Consider the following 14217-nt stretch of genomic DNA (forward strand, 5'->3'; position numbering starts at 1 on the left):
CCTGCCCGGGAGTGGCACCCTCCTTGGGTGACACTGTCCTCGGGGTACACCTTCCCTGCCATGCACCTGCCTGGGAGTGACACCCTCTTTGGGGTGACACCACCTTAGGGTACACCCTCCTTGGGCTGCACCCACCTGATGGGGACACTGGGGTGCACCCTCCTTATGGTATACCTGGCTTGGGGTGGCAGCTGTCAGAGGGTGGCACCCTCCTTGGAGTGACACTTGCCTGGATGGTGCAGCTGCCTAAGAGTGACACTCTCCTTGGGATGCACCCTGCTTACCATGCACCTTACTTGGGTTGAACCCTCCTTATAGTGCACCCTCTTTGGGGTGTACCTGCTTGGAGGTGGTACCCTCCTTGGAGAGCAGGTGCCTGCAAGTGACACCCACCTGAGGGTGACACTGTCCTTGGGATGAATTCTCCTTATGGTGCACCTTCTTTGGGTCGATCCCTCCTTTTGGTGACACTTTGCTTGGGGTGGCACCAGCCAGGGAAGTTGCATTAGGTCTGGAGAGCACATCTCCACAAGAGGGATGTGCCATGGGGTGGGAAGCATGGCCGCACACACACCCTGCGAGGCCCAGCTGTAGCATGGGCTGGGAGACAAGGGGTGGATGGGTAAAAGGGATTGATGGGAATGAAATAACATGGGCAGGTGGGGGAGCAGGGAGGAAGGGGTGGAGGGTTGTGGGGTGGTCGGGTAGTGGGCTGAAGGGGGAGAAAGGAAGTGTCATGGAGAAGGGTGGTTGTAAGGTGGGCAGTAGGTGTGAGGACCTGCCTGGTTGGGTGGTGCCAGGACCTGGGTCTTGTATGCTGAGGAAGGGAGGTGGCACTTACGGATATCTCCTTGCTCTCCTTCACCCTGGACTGCAGGCTGGGAGGAGTGAAGACCCAGTGAGTTCATGTGTGTGGTTGGGAAGGGCTGAATTTGGGGGGATGGTGGTGCTGCCCACCGCTAGTAGCTGCTGGGCAGTGCATTGGGGTGTGATGGTGAATAAGCATTCTCCCTTGGTAAAGCAGCTACAGGAGCCTTCTTGTGGGTCAGTAGCTGTGTTAATACAAAGGAGCAAAACAGATGCACGAGGAAGGAAACATCAATACATCAGCAGTCAGTGCAGCCAGCTGAAACCATCTCCATATCTTGGCAGTGCTGTCAGATGCTGTTTCTCATGAGCTAACAACTCATCCTAATGATAGCATTATCCATTCCTTAGCATTTCAGCCCTGGGACAGCCTGCAGTCTGGTACGGTGATGTTGTATATTAAATAATAACAGCTGCTCTAAGCGGGCTATTTCTTGCTAGAACTTCTTATTAGAAATGTACTTTTGGGAGAAGAAAACCCTATCCTGAAGGAAACACCCATTTAGTGATCCCAACTCTTTCCTGTGATGAAGATTTTCCTTTTTACTCATTAAAAGACAACTGCAACCCCAAAAAAGAAAGCCCTTGCCATGCTGCACAGTAACTGAGGCTTGCAGGCAGCTGACGCGGGTGTGTTTGCTATAAGGTGAAGGTCTCCCTGCTTTGCAGTGCCGTGGCCTCAGTTGCCTCTTGCCTGGGTGATGGGACCCCTGTGAATGCTGTCCTGGGACCTCTGCGTCTCCAAACCAGAGCTCAGGCAAAGCAGGAGCAGCTGCTCCTCAGCTCAGAGAGCTGTGCTAGTGGAAATGGTTTGTTGTTTGTGTAGAGGCTCAGATCCATTTCTCTTTCAAGCAGTCACCCAACGGACAATTTCAGCTGAAAGTCCAAAAAGTTTCCTAAGGAAAGCAGGATGTTCTCCCTCATCTCCTAAATAGGATGTAAACTATGTCTGGACCATGTGAATAGTTAACATTAAAAAAACCATGCATGCTCATCAGTAAGTAGCATGGTTGAACCCTGAAATTGGTCTAGCTTATTTGACGAGTAGTTCTACCATCTTTTAACAGTGTTAATTCTGACCTCTCCATTTCTTATTCAGCCACAAGAAGTAGCAGAAGGCAGTCACAAATGCATTCCCCGCTCTGAAGTAGTAAAGAGCGATTTGGGAAGGTGTGTAAACAAAAGACTGGACTATGCAACTGTACTATCATAAATAATAAAATGACAACTTAATTCAACAAATCCAATAATATAAATAACTAAAATAACAAGCTCAGGGTAGAAACAGGAAGGTTGCTGTAATACAAAACCATGTGTAGTGTAATGAAACTGAATCTGTTCAATCAGAACAATGGATGTACTTGAAGGCATAAGAGAAACAGTATTTACAAATAATATTGCTATTATCTTATCTAAAGTTTACTGTCTCCTGGAAAGCTTGAGAAAACTGTTGTCTTCAGGCAGCTACAAAATTGTCAGTCCATCTAAGTCTTTACCTTGCAAGCTCTCGGCAGCTGTCTTCTGTCTTTGCACACAAGAGCGTGTAGGGTTTGTTTGATCTCTGCTTCCAGTCTTGGCAAGCCCTGACTCTGCCTGAATGAAGCACCACAACAAATAGGTGAGATCTCAAATGGTATTTTTTTAATGGTTAAACTAAGATGTTTAACAGGAGCTGCTGTATGTAGATTTTGCCGTCATGCTTTTGCCTAAAAGTCGGTAACTAAATCTCAGAGCAAACTGATGCATCGTTTCTGCAGCCTGTTGTACACCCAGAAGCTGTTTACTAGAACTATTGAATTAATGTTAATCAGGTTTTTAATTTATAGGGTATATTTTTGGGTCTTAAGGCTTATAGGAGACTATAGAAAGCCCTTTGCTTGGCAGCAACCATGTCACCAGGTGGGTGAGCACCTTCCACCTGCATCAGCGTCAGGGAGAGCTGAGAGCAGTTGTTCTGCAGAGCATGGTGTGCTCCTGGAAAGCAGTGCCGGGGCTCAGGCTTGAGGGAATTTGCTTAATTTTCCCTCTGGCTTTCAAATAAACACCTGTATGTGTGCATGCTTATATGTATGTGTATCTGTATATCTCATTTACGCCCACTGGGGAAGGAAGCTGTGTTTATAGGCAGGAGCTGGAGGGTCTTGAGTAAAATGCTGGGCGGGGAGGTGTTGCTAGGAGATGGAGATTCCAGTGTCTGGCAAAGTGGCATTTTTATTTTTGGTGCAGATCACACAAAATGGTATTTGACTGTGAGGCAGGATAGAAATGTCATTCCTCTGCTTACGTTCATTTCTAAATGATGTCTGTGCCTAGTAGTGTTGCAGCTTATTTAAAACGGAAATCAAGTGTAGAGCAGCTAGAGGCTGTGTGGTTTGCAGTCTCTGGGCTTTTTTTTTTCCCTCCACCCGCCCCTACTCATTGAGAAATCCTTCGCTTGAGCAGCAGGCTATATGTCTCTGTTTGGGGAGGGCATCCTCGCATGCCTTTGGTTCCTTTGTGGCCAGTTGTCTCTGCTTTTTCAGACACTGTGTGTTAGCAGTCATTTTTTCTGGGTTTGGGCTTATTAAATACATCCTGCCAGGGCTTGTTCTCTCTTGCTTGTGCCCCTTATTGCACCCCAGTGCCAGCCGGGAGTCAGATCCCCCCATCCAAGCACCTCCACTTTCCCTGCAGCCAGGGACTACGTGACGGCACGGGGAAAGCTGCCATAGGGTGCCTTTGCTTGGGGCACTCATCTCTCCCTGGTGTGCTATCAGGGCTGGATTTACAGTAGAAATTAGGTCTGAATGCTAAAACATTGAGGGTTTTTTGCACCCTTTTTGGGGTGCTGGAGTCTTGGGCAGAAACTCGGGGGCCCCTTGCAACTCTTACAGAGGCTCATGCCATGCACTCACATTTTGCTGATGCTCCTCTCAGACACCGAACTCCCTTCACTCAATATGGAAGGGGCTTTTTTGGGAATGCAGGGCTAAACAGCGGGATGCTGAAGGGTTGGGAGGGCACCTGGGCAAACCTGGGTGCCTCCTGTTGCAGTGCTGGCTTCAGTCACTGTAGTAAACCTGCAGAAGGGCTCATAGCTGAGCGTCTCAAGCCACGTCTGACCTGTCAAAGGACTTCAGCTCAGCATCCTGAATCTCTTGGCCCATTTGGGAAGAGGTTAGGATGCTGTATTTTTCCAGTTCAATGTGACCAAAAAAGACCAGGAATGCTGTGCATCTGTTTATACAAAAGCTCAGGTTCTGGGGCATGCCATTCAACCCCTGTAAGTGCCCTAAATCTGTGGATTTTCAGTAGGATTTGCTTTCCCAGTCTGTTTTTGGAGGAGATAGTTAATGAGATAATGCAGCAGTGGGTAAACTGTGACATGTGAAATGGTTTGGGTTTTTTTTAATGTTAGAGAAACTACATGCATCAGAGGCTTATGCACATTAGATTTGTAACCAAGCAATTCCCATTTATATTATGTAACTGGTGTTATTTATCAAACCCCATGTACTGGCCATGAGCAGATGTTGAACTGTCATGCTGCAGCGTTGGAAATTAACTTTTCTGGGGGTTAGTTATTCAAGAACAATCTTGTCATTAGCTCATTGTAATATAATGTAACAACATGCAATATGGAAGTATTATTCAAAAAATGTAGTGCATATGGGCCCAAAGTCTATTATGTTCTCTTTTTGGCATTGAGTGAAAATCTGGACTGTATGGCAACATGTGATGCTCTGGTGGGAATGTGTGCTGAAAACCCTCCCTGAGTCAGAGTGGGGAAGGAGTCTGATATTTCTTACATTGAAAATAAAACGTTAAGCATGCAACATGAGAAACACTCATTTAGTGAGGAGGCTGCTGAAAAGAGACTGCACTGGGTGCATACATGCTCTAACCAGCAGTTAGAGAAGGACACATTTTCTGAGTGGTTTACTCCTACAGGAGAATGAGAGTTCTGGATAAGAGTTTTTAAGGGCACAAATGAGTAACTAGATTCCTCATTCCATTAGAAGTTAATAGTAATGAATTCCTGTTATTTTTTTATATGCTCTGTGATTAGGGTGATGGTTTATTTGGGGGTTTGGGGGGTCATTTTTAAAGGAGATATATACATTAGTCTTTTTCCTGCAATCATGGAATCAAACTTTTAGGCTTTATCCACAAATGTGAAGAACAATATGGATTTGAGGGGAGCTATAGGGAAAGGTGGGGAGTATTTTTTGTTTCCATGCAGTCTTACCCTCCTTTTCTTTACAAGCTGTGGGCGATCCAGTTCCTACAGAAACTTTGTAGCCTGGAGCTCAGCATCAAATCCTGGAAGATAACTTCTAGCAGCGTGGAGGGAAAAGCAGTGACCATGTGAGCTGCTTATAGCATTTTTTCAGTGGCTTACCAAGTATGTTTTCTTTTAGGGCATAATCTGCGAGAGCTGGCAGACCTTCTCTTGGCTTTGCCTAATTAGCTCAGCTGGGAAAGCACTTGCTTGTAAGGAGGACTTTGAAGTTTATACTCACCCTTCGGTTTGGACTCATAAGCATCTATTCCAGGGACTGGCTGAGGAAGAGTTTAGGATTTGATCTGTTGCCTGTACAGTAGATCCAGCCTTTTTTGACCTTGATATGAAATGCTATTTAAAGAACCACGACCTTGCAGAATCAGTCCACTATTTCCTTTGCCCCTTCTGTATTGCTGCTCTGTATCAAAGCATTACTGCAAACAGGGTGGAACAACATGTTCTCCACGTCCATTGATGGCCAGGACAAGAACAGGGCTAAAATTAAACCACACACAGATGGTATGAAATGAAGAAATACTTAAAAAGAGGCTTGTTGAAGCATCAGAAACTGTTATTTGGACGGGACTGTGGAGTGCAGATGTTCCTGCCTGGGGTGGAGGGGTGCTGTGAGGTTGGTCCCTGCACGTTGAGTGTCTGGTTCACGTCTCAATCAAGACCTCGGGATTTGGGTTCAGCCCCTGTGGGATGTTGGGCAAGCTGTTAAGGACTACACGCAATTAAGGGCTGAAGTGCCCAAAGTAGGAGAGATGGAGCTGAGCTGAAGTCTAAAAATCCCCATCCAAACCTTCCACTTGGCTGCTGCCAAGCCCTAATGTTTAGGTGGCTTTTATTTTATTTTTACTTTTAAACTCCCCACCTGGGAATCTGCCAAGATTTAGACCTATCTCATTAACCCAAACTGCTCCATTTTTAACAGTGCTGAGCTGTGAAGTCACTAAGCCCAGAACAACCCAAGGTACAGGTATTTCCCTGTGCCTTAGTGGCTGCATCTTCAGAGCATCTTTAGTGCCTTGTGGTATCTGCAGTTCAGGACAAAGCTCTGCTTGGGGTAAATCAGGGGTTCTGGTTCCCATTTCTAGTTGTGTCTATGTATCCTCTTCAATCACTAATTTTAAAGTAAATCTAGATTATTTTTTTTTTTATTTAGCCCTCTTTAGCCTTTTTATGTTTCAGTTCCCCATCCTTGTAACTCATTCCTTCTCCCCGCTTGTGTCTGAGTGGACATTTTAGACTGGAAACTCTCAAACCTGTCCTGAAAAATGTATGTATTTATGGCAGGACGTTACACTTTGTGGCAGGCTGCTAGTATGATGGGTTGGCTGTACCTTTGAGAGATTTGTCCCTGCTGTTGTCTGTGCTGGGTCTGAGTGTCCCTCGGCCAGGCTGTAACACATAGTCCTATTTGTGTGCGTGTTTTTAATAAGCATGTTGTTTCAACTGAAATGCCTCTTTCTGGGGCTGGCGCTCTCAGAGAATTGCTCTCACCCTCTTTCACCTCAGTAGCAAACTGAGAAAGGTTGCCTTTAGTCAGCTGGGGGAGAGAGGGAGGATTTATGAATCGGAGAAACACATTCCTGATGCGGAATAGGCACATTCCGCATTTTATTCCACCACCACCCCCCACCCCCCCACCACTCAATAAAAGCACCATTTGTGTGGCAAATAGCCAAGGGTTTTATGAATACAGCTCTTACTTTCTCCAGCTGTTAGAAACCTTTCTCAAATATGAATTAAAATAAAAAGCCTTGCTAGACACTTTTAGCACTCATAATTCTGCTATTTTTGGTCTGCGGTGTGGAGTTCTTGCATCAGAAATCTTGGTTTGAGAGGCTTGAGTGGCTTCTTTCAAATATTATGAAATTGAAAAAAAAATCTGAAAGATGTATAACTTAAATAATCTTCCACACTATAAGGATCATCAGGAACTCGATGTGATTATGTCCCTAGATTTGATGCTTCCCTTGCTGTTATGCTGTGAAATCCTATCATCTCTGATATTTTATATAGGCGTGCCCTTCCTTCAGAAGCCATTGGGGTGTGTTCTTGAGAAACTGGCACAGTTGGGATTAGGTATTTTTAATAAATCAACTACTGGGGAAATGAAAAGATCAGGACTGCAGCCCATACAGAGGAATCCCTTCTAGGTTTTAAGAAAAGTGTTTTAGGTTACATCGCGGGAATGAGCTTTGGTAAGAGACCTGGGAAACCATGGTAACGTTAGGAAGATGGTTGAACTGTGAGTTTACAGTTTGCATAGCGGAGTGTGTGTGAGCAGGGAGAGAGACGTCTCAGGGATTTCTCAGGAGGGCAGATGAGGGGCAGGGAGATGTGCTCGCTCGCTGCATGGTCGGGGGATCATGGAGGAAAGGGAGTGTTTTTTTCCAGGGGGGATGAACTTGGACAGTTTGCAGTCCTTAGTGATTTTCTCTAAGTACCAGCCCTGTATTACCTGTGCATTTGTGCAGGGATTTTTGGATACTTCCCTGCTAAGTGGGACTCGTGCCTTGTTCAGAGTCACTTCGGAGGGTTATCCTGAGCAGGGAGCACAGGGTGGTACCACCTGAGCAGTAGCTGCAGTGGGGTGTGGGGCATCTTTTCCCTGCTGTGTTTATAATCCAGCTGTTCCTATAAGAAACCTCGCCTATCTCTCTGAACCAAAGTTGGGTAAATTAGGAGTTTGTAAGCAAAGCAAGCAGGCTGTATGACTGGTCCCAGATAGCTAGATGTAGTGTGTGTTAAAAAAAACCCCACACACAAAAAAAAAAAACCAACCCCCCCACCATTTCTGACAGAGCATAAATCATGCTTCTTTCCCCCCGCCCAATTGCAAACATCTTTTTGAGAGAGCAGCCAGCATCGTTTTGGATATCCAGAGTCATCAGTGACAGAGGGATTGCTTTCCTGGAGGAAGGGGCTCACATGGTGCCTGCGTGGCCATGGGCACATCAGGACCCTCACAGTCATTTTGTGCATCTGTATTCAAGCGATGTGGCAGCCAGCAGTGAGAGGAAAAAATCTGGACAAATGTAAAATTTCACCCACTCAGATTTTTAAGGTGAATCAAGAAAATGTGTCTAGAGGTGGTGGGGGGGGAAATCTTGTTATATGTAGGTTGTGGTGCCATTAAGATGGAGTGGATGTAAGTTGCAGACATTCATTGAATGATCTCTCATATCTTCCTAGACCTATGCACAGCAAGGAGAGGTGAAACTGAGAGCAAATCTCGCCTTATAAATTTGTATGACATGGCTCAATTTATTTGCAAGAGCAGTAGAGATTTTTCACTTCTGTTGCATTAGCCTGAATCCCAACAAGATTGGAGATAAATAACAGAGCCTCCTAGAGATGGAAAACTAGCCAAAGGGCCGTCAGTACCTTTGCATCTGGATCTACACTCAGAAATTCAGATTTTTGCTGGCTGGTAGGAAAAACTGAGTATTCCCCCCAATTGTGCGCATTTATCCTGGTGGGATCATCTTCGAGGATGAAAAGTTCAGTGTCTATAATGGTTGTGCCAAGGCTGCCACAAAACAGATGCTCAGGGGTAATTACATGACTGGCATTTTTGTGCGTCTGTGAGATGGAGGCTTGTCCAAGGCTATAGCAGCATCGTTCATGTAGGTCACCAAACTTAACAAGGCAGCAATGGGAAACATGTGTGAACTGTTGCACTCATTTGGAGAGAGGACTTAATTATCTAGAGGCTTTGATGAGAAATAATTGCTAAAGGCTTTAATACAAGTTGCCATTGTCAAAGAAGTTGTTGTCGCTTGGCTGCTCTGCGGGAACTTTGTGTGCCCAGGCTTACCCTAGCATCGATGGAGCAAGCTGCCTGGAGTTACCTTGCTTCCATACATACAAGGGTAAGACAACTCACATGGGCAGTAACTATGCATCAACTCAAGTGGGATAACACTTTACAGTGCAGCAACTTGATTGTTTGTCAAAGCCCTTAAAACATGCATGTAAACTCTGACTTGCAGCACTCGTAAATCATATTCCTCTCCAAACTGCCTGTCTTACTGTTGTGTAAAAAAATCTTAATGAATTAGGGCCTCACCAAAGGGACGTTACTCTTATTTTACTGATCGGAAGATAAACCACAAATCACACATAATAAAGGGGGCTTTCCCTGATTCCCAGGCTTCTAAGTTAACCTCTATACAATGCTTTCTTTAATAACTTAGCAGTGTATTGCGAAAATAAACCTAAATTTGATCATCCGTGTTAAAAACAAACAACCCAAAACCTCTTTCATGAGAAATAGCAAACTTGTGGCTATATTTTGTGTGCCTAAGTAACAGCCTCATAAGACACTAATCATGCCCACTAGATGTATGCAGCAGTATTACTAGATAGCAAGGGATATAATTTTTTGCTTAGGCTATACTGTGTGTTAGTGCATCAATTTAATTTTACTGTCTGCTTGATATGACTGCTTCTATAAGCAGGAATATCATTTTACTTGTGTCCTATTGCAAGTTTGTGCATTAGTATAATTTTCCAGTTTCTTCCAATGCATGCTGAAAGCAGTTGGCTTTCTTCCATGGACTTTGGTGTTTGTTGTATCAGAAATTTACTGATTAATTTAAGAAATGGTATATTGTAATAATCCTGCAAATCTTTTCTGACCAACTCGTGATACAGGAGATCATCCTACAGTAGCATTTTTGGCCCATTCTTGTGCGTTGTGTAAACGAAAGCGATTTTCACAGCTGGCCTTCCCATCAGTTCTTCCTGCTGCCTAGAGATTAGACTCCTAATCTGGTTTTATAATTTCTGTGAATCAGCCATACTGGTTTAAACCACTCTGCTCTGCTAAGGCTGTGGAGTGCTTCCAGTCTGAGGATACCCTCTCACATGTGAGCCTTGGGGCTAGCCTGACCGTGGGAGCCGCGCTCACATCCTCTGCAGAAATCTTTGGAGACCTGCTCTCAGATGAGAACATTAGTTTTTCACAACCCGCTTAAGTAGAAATCAAAATGTTTTTGCCAAGTTTGCTGGGCTGGGAGGAAAAATCTGGAATACGCGGATGTAGGTGGAATCTCATGATCTTCCCTGGAGAGCCCTACACCAGCAAGTGTCGCTGTGCAACCCAGTGATTGTGGTGGCAAAGCTTAATCAGCAACAAAATGAATTCTTGTTAAGTCCATTATTGTCATAGCTGGACTGGGCTGGGGCGTCTAACAAGTAGGAAACAACAAATGACTTCGGGTCTTGTAAGTCAGCGTGTGGAAATGGAGCCCCGCTACGTTTCACAACCATCTGAGTCACACATGTTCAGTGAAGGCGCTTGTGATTTGGCTGTTATCTCTGTATGGGGGAAAAGTGGAAGATAAATCTGAAGGTTTTTCCAGACAAAAGGAACTTATCGAGTAATACTGAAAACAGATGGTGCAGAGCCAAGCTTGGATTTGGCCCTTATTTTGAGCTGAGTAGAAAGAAACTGTGGCCAAGGATCAGCTGTAAAACCATTTAACCTTCTTTGATACTGATCAGCAGCTTGTGCTGAGAAAGTCTCATTTGAAATACAAGCATGAGAAAAATCAAGAGAGCAATGATTTATACAGTGATTGACAGCATGTCATGTAGGACAACCTACAAACTCACCTCCTGAAGGTTATACCATGTATGATCATGTACTCTGATGAGGTGGAGCTATAAAATATGAGAGGTTATAGAGGAAAAAAAAATGCTGCTTCTGATCCTCTTCACCTCTCCTGATGTGCCTTTCCCTTACCCTGCCTGTGTCTCAAATTCTCTTTCAGACCCGAACTCTGTTAGGGCAAGTGGAAGTAGAGGGATTAGCTCAACAAATTCATGCATCCTAATATTGAGGTTTTTTTTTTTATTTATTGAATTCCTCACTGTTTGTTGCATCTTGGTTCCAGCTCATGCTATCTGTGCCTTCACTTGACCATACTATCTGTGAGTCTTTATTCTTTTTTTTTTTTTTTAACCTGGCTCTCTTCTTCTCTGATCCCATTGCCCCTCTCACCTTCCTTTCCCTTCTTAGGTCTTTTTTCCCCCATTGCTCCCTTGCTTTCCCTTTCCTCTTCCCCTTCTGCTTGTTTCTCTGAAGGATAGCCCCAGACTCAACTTGTGCCTTGCCTTTATCCCTCTAACTTTGCTTCCTTTTCCTCCCAGTGTACTTCTCCCCTTTGATCTCTCAAATCCAGGAAAAAATGAATTATAACTGTGTATTCTTACAGCTAGTCTTGACCTTCAGCTCCTGTTCCTGCTTTTTTGAGGTCACAAAGTCTTAGGTAGATTCCTTCCACTTTCAAGGAGACTTTCTGCTGAGTGGCCTCCTACTCTGGTCCACATCCTCAGTTCCTGTGAGGAAGAGCTGGGACAGTCCTCTCTGCTGCTGAGCATCTTTTGGGGAGGACGAGTGTGAGAAGTGTGAATGTAAGTGCCTCTCAAAGACATGTTGAGGACAGGATGGAAAGGAACAAGGAGAACAAGGAGAAAGTAATTTGAGGCTTGGAGAAACCTGGGCAGTTGGGCCACTTTTCCTAATCCTATTCTTTTATGTAAAGACATAAGATGAACATAGCTTCATTGCTGAGCTAGGATGTCTTTGTTGGATATTTCGCAGGATGTTTGTGATGACTTTTTGATTAATTGAGGAATTGTATTTATTTCAATTGTATTCTCTCCATAAATGATGGGTGCTGCTTTTCCTCCTTTCTAAAGGGATCAGAGCTATACAGATGAGAAACGGTAGATGGGATTATTGGCTAATGGCTATTTTAGCAATTTAAGGCATGTTGGGGCTATTGTACAGAGATTCCCCTCCAGTGGTTTAAGTGAGCTGATTTTGCTGTACTGTGGCTAAAAGGAAAAATAGATCCATCTCATGCTTAGCTGTGCAGTGAAATTACTCTGAATGGCCAGATCTTTATGCTGAACTGCATCTGATGAATTTACCCATTTCTCATGTCTTACAGAGTAGCTGTGATGTCCAGGTTGGCTTTGAATTCCACATCTCTCTTCAGTCTGTAGTAACCAGCCCTTTACACAGGGTCACGATGGAGGTGCTTGGATCTCCATGTGAAGTAGAGGCAATTTTTACTCTTAAGGCAGTCCTGGTGCTTCTTGAGCTGTAATGAAGAAAGCATGTGGGGTTTCTGTGGTACTTATAGCTGAAAGTCCTGAGTCCTTGCTGCTTATTCTTCATTTGGAGTCCAATGCTAGCTTTCCTATTTTCATGAAGGATGAGGCTGGTGACTGTAGGTTTGCTACAGGGTTGTTATGGGACTCCTGAGAAAAATCCCACAAGAACTAACCTCAAATTCCATTCTACTCCAGCTGCAAAGCAGAGGTCTTTGTTCTGCCTTCTTTACCATAAACACCAAGCAGTGTCTGTTACGAGACCTTTCCAAATTAAAAATCCTACCAAAACAGAAGGCATTGCATACGCTATTTCCAGTGGCAAAAGTGAGACTCATCACTTAATGCGTGATTGGAAGGCATTTCAGTATTCAAGATATGCAAACCTGTGGGACATGTACTTACGATTGCTTGATATTTCCCAGTTATTTTTAACTGATGTATCATCTGATGCACACCTCTCTTTATAAAATGCAGAGTAGCTCAAAGAATAGAGCTCCTAAATTCTTGGTTCAGGCAGCATTTTATCAACCTTTGGAATTCAGTAAGAACTAAGAAAAACGTAAAGATCTGTCTCAAAGAAATTGGAGATGTAAACATCTGCTAGGCTGCCTTTTGCATCCTGTAGGGAGTTTGTATGCTTTTTATAGCAACCTTTGTTTTTGCATAGCACCTAATGCAGAGGGGGTTTGAGCCATTGCTTGGGATCCCTTGGCACTATTGCACAGCAGTTAGTTAATAAGGAGACATTGTTGCCTGTAATGTAATGCTATTATTATTTCAAATATTTTGTTAAAGTTCTTTAATCTCTCCTTGTGATCATCCCTTTCTGCATTTTTAATTATCAATGTTTTAAATGAAGATATGCTGAAGTATGAAAGGTTAGATAAGGAAATATTCAACATCAAGAAGCCCTTTGCTCAGAGGGGCTTTGAACAGGACTGTTGTGTTGATTTGATAAACCAGAGCCTGTGTTTTATACATCAAATGGCACTGTGCACAACAAATATACTTACAGTTTCTAATAGGAAAGGAGACCCCATTCAATGAGGTGCTTCTGCTTGCTGGTTGACGTGAGAGAACGAAAAGAGTGAGTCTTTTTTTGTAAATGGGGAATGATGGAGTAGGTTTATAAGAAAAAGATTCAGCTCGTTTCAAATTTGAAGAAGACAGTTTGCTCCCGATTCCCAGTGATTCATGAGCTGTCACACATCAGAGACAGATCCAGCCTGGCTCTGACAAAACACATGACCTGAGCGGTCTTCTAAAACAGCAGTGCCGCTGAGCAGGGTGACACACAAAGGATCAGGAGGGGAAGCTGGACTGCAGCTCCAGGAGGGGACAGCAGTGGCAGCAAAGTGTTTGTCTCGGAGAAAAATCAAATATACAAATAACTGAGGCTGTTGGCATGGGGGTTATTCAATGCTTGTTCCAGCATGGCCTCAGCCAGCACCCAAGGGAGAGAGGGCATTGCTTAGGGGTCTGCAGACTGCCTTGGGACCACATTCAAAAGGGGAGCTATGTCTGCAGAGTAGGTCCAGCTATAACAACCTTAAGCTCTTCTCCTGTGCCCTCAGGCTGAGGATTTCATCCATGCCCTATAGAGACCATGTTTACATTCAGATATAACTGGTGAGACTGACTCTGTTCCTGCCCTGTTATTTTCCTGCCCAGTATGGCTGTACAGACCCAGAGCTCAGAGTACAAAGGACAGCAAGCTGTGATGTTTCTTTCTGACAGATTTTGCTTCATTTTATCATAAAACAACACCTAATCAATTTAAGCCAAGCTTAACTGTGACAGATCTAAACCAAAATGAAGTCCTGCTACCCTTCTGTACAGGTTCACCTTATGTTAAATTGTTGTGGTTCAACACCAGCCAGCAACTAAGCACCACACAGTCGCTTGCTCACCCTCCCTCTCCCTGCCGCGGTGGGATGGGGGAGAGA

This window comes from Nipponia nippon, unplaced genomic scaffold, assembly GCF_047370975.1.
Source record: "Nipponia nippon isolate SJK-2023a ecotype South Korea unplaced genomic scaffold, ASM4737097v1 scaffold_5, whole genome shotgun sequence".
Classification (NCBI taxonomy): Eukaryota; Metazoa; Chordata; class Aves; order Pelecaniformes; family Threskiornithidae; genus Nipponia; species Nipponia nippon.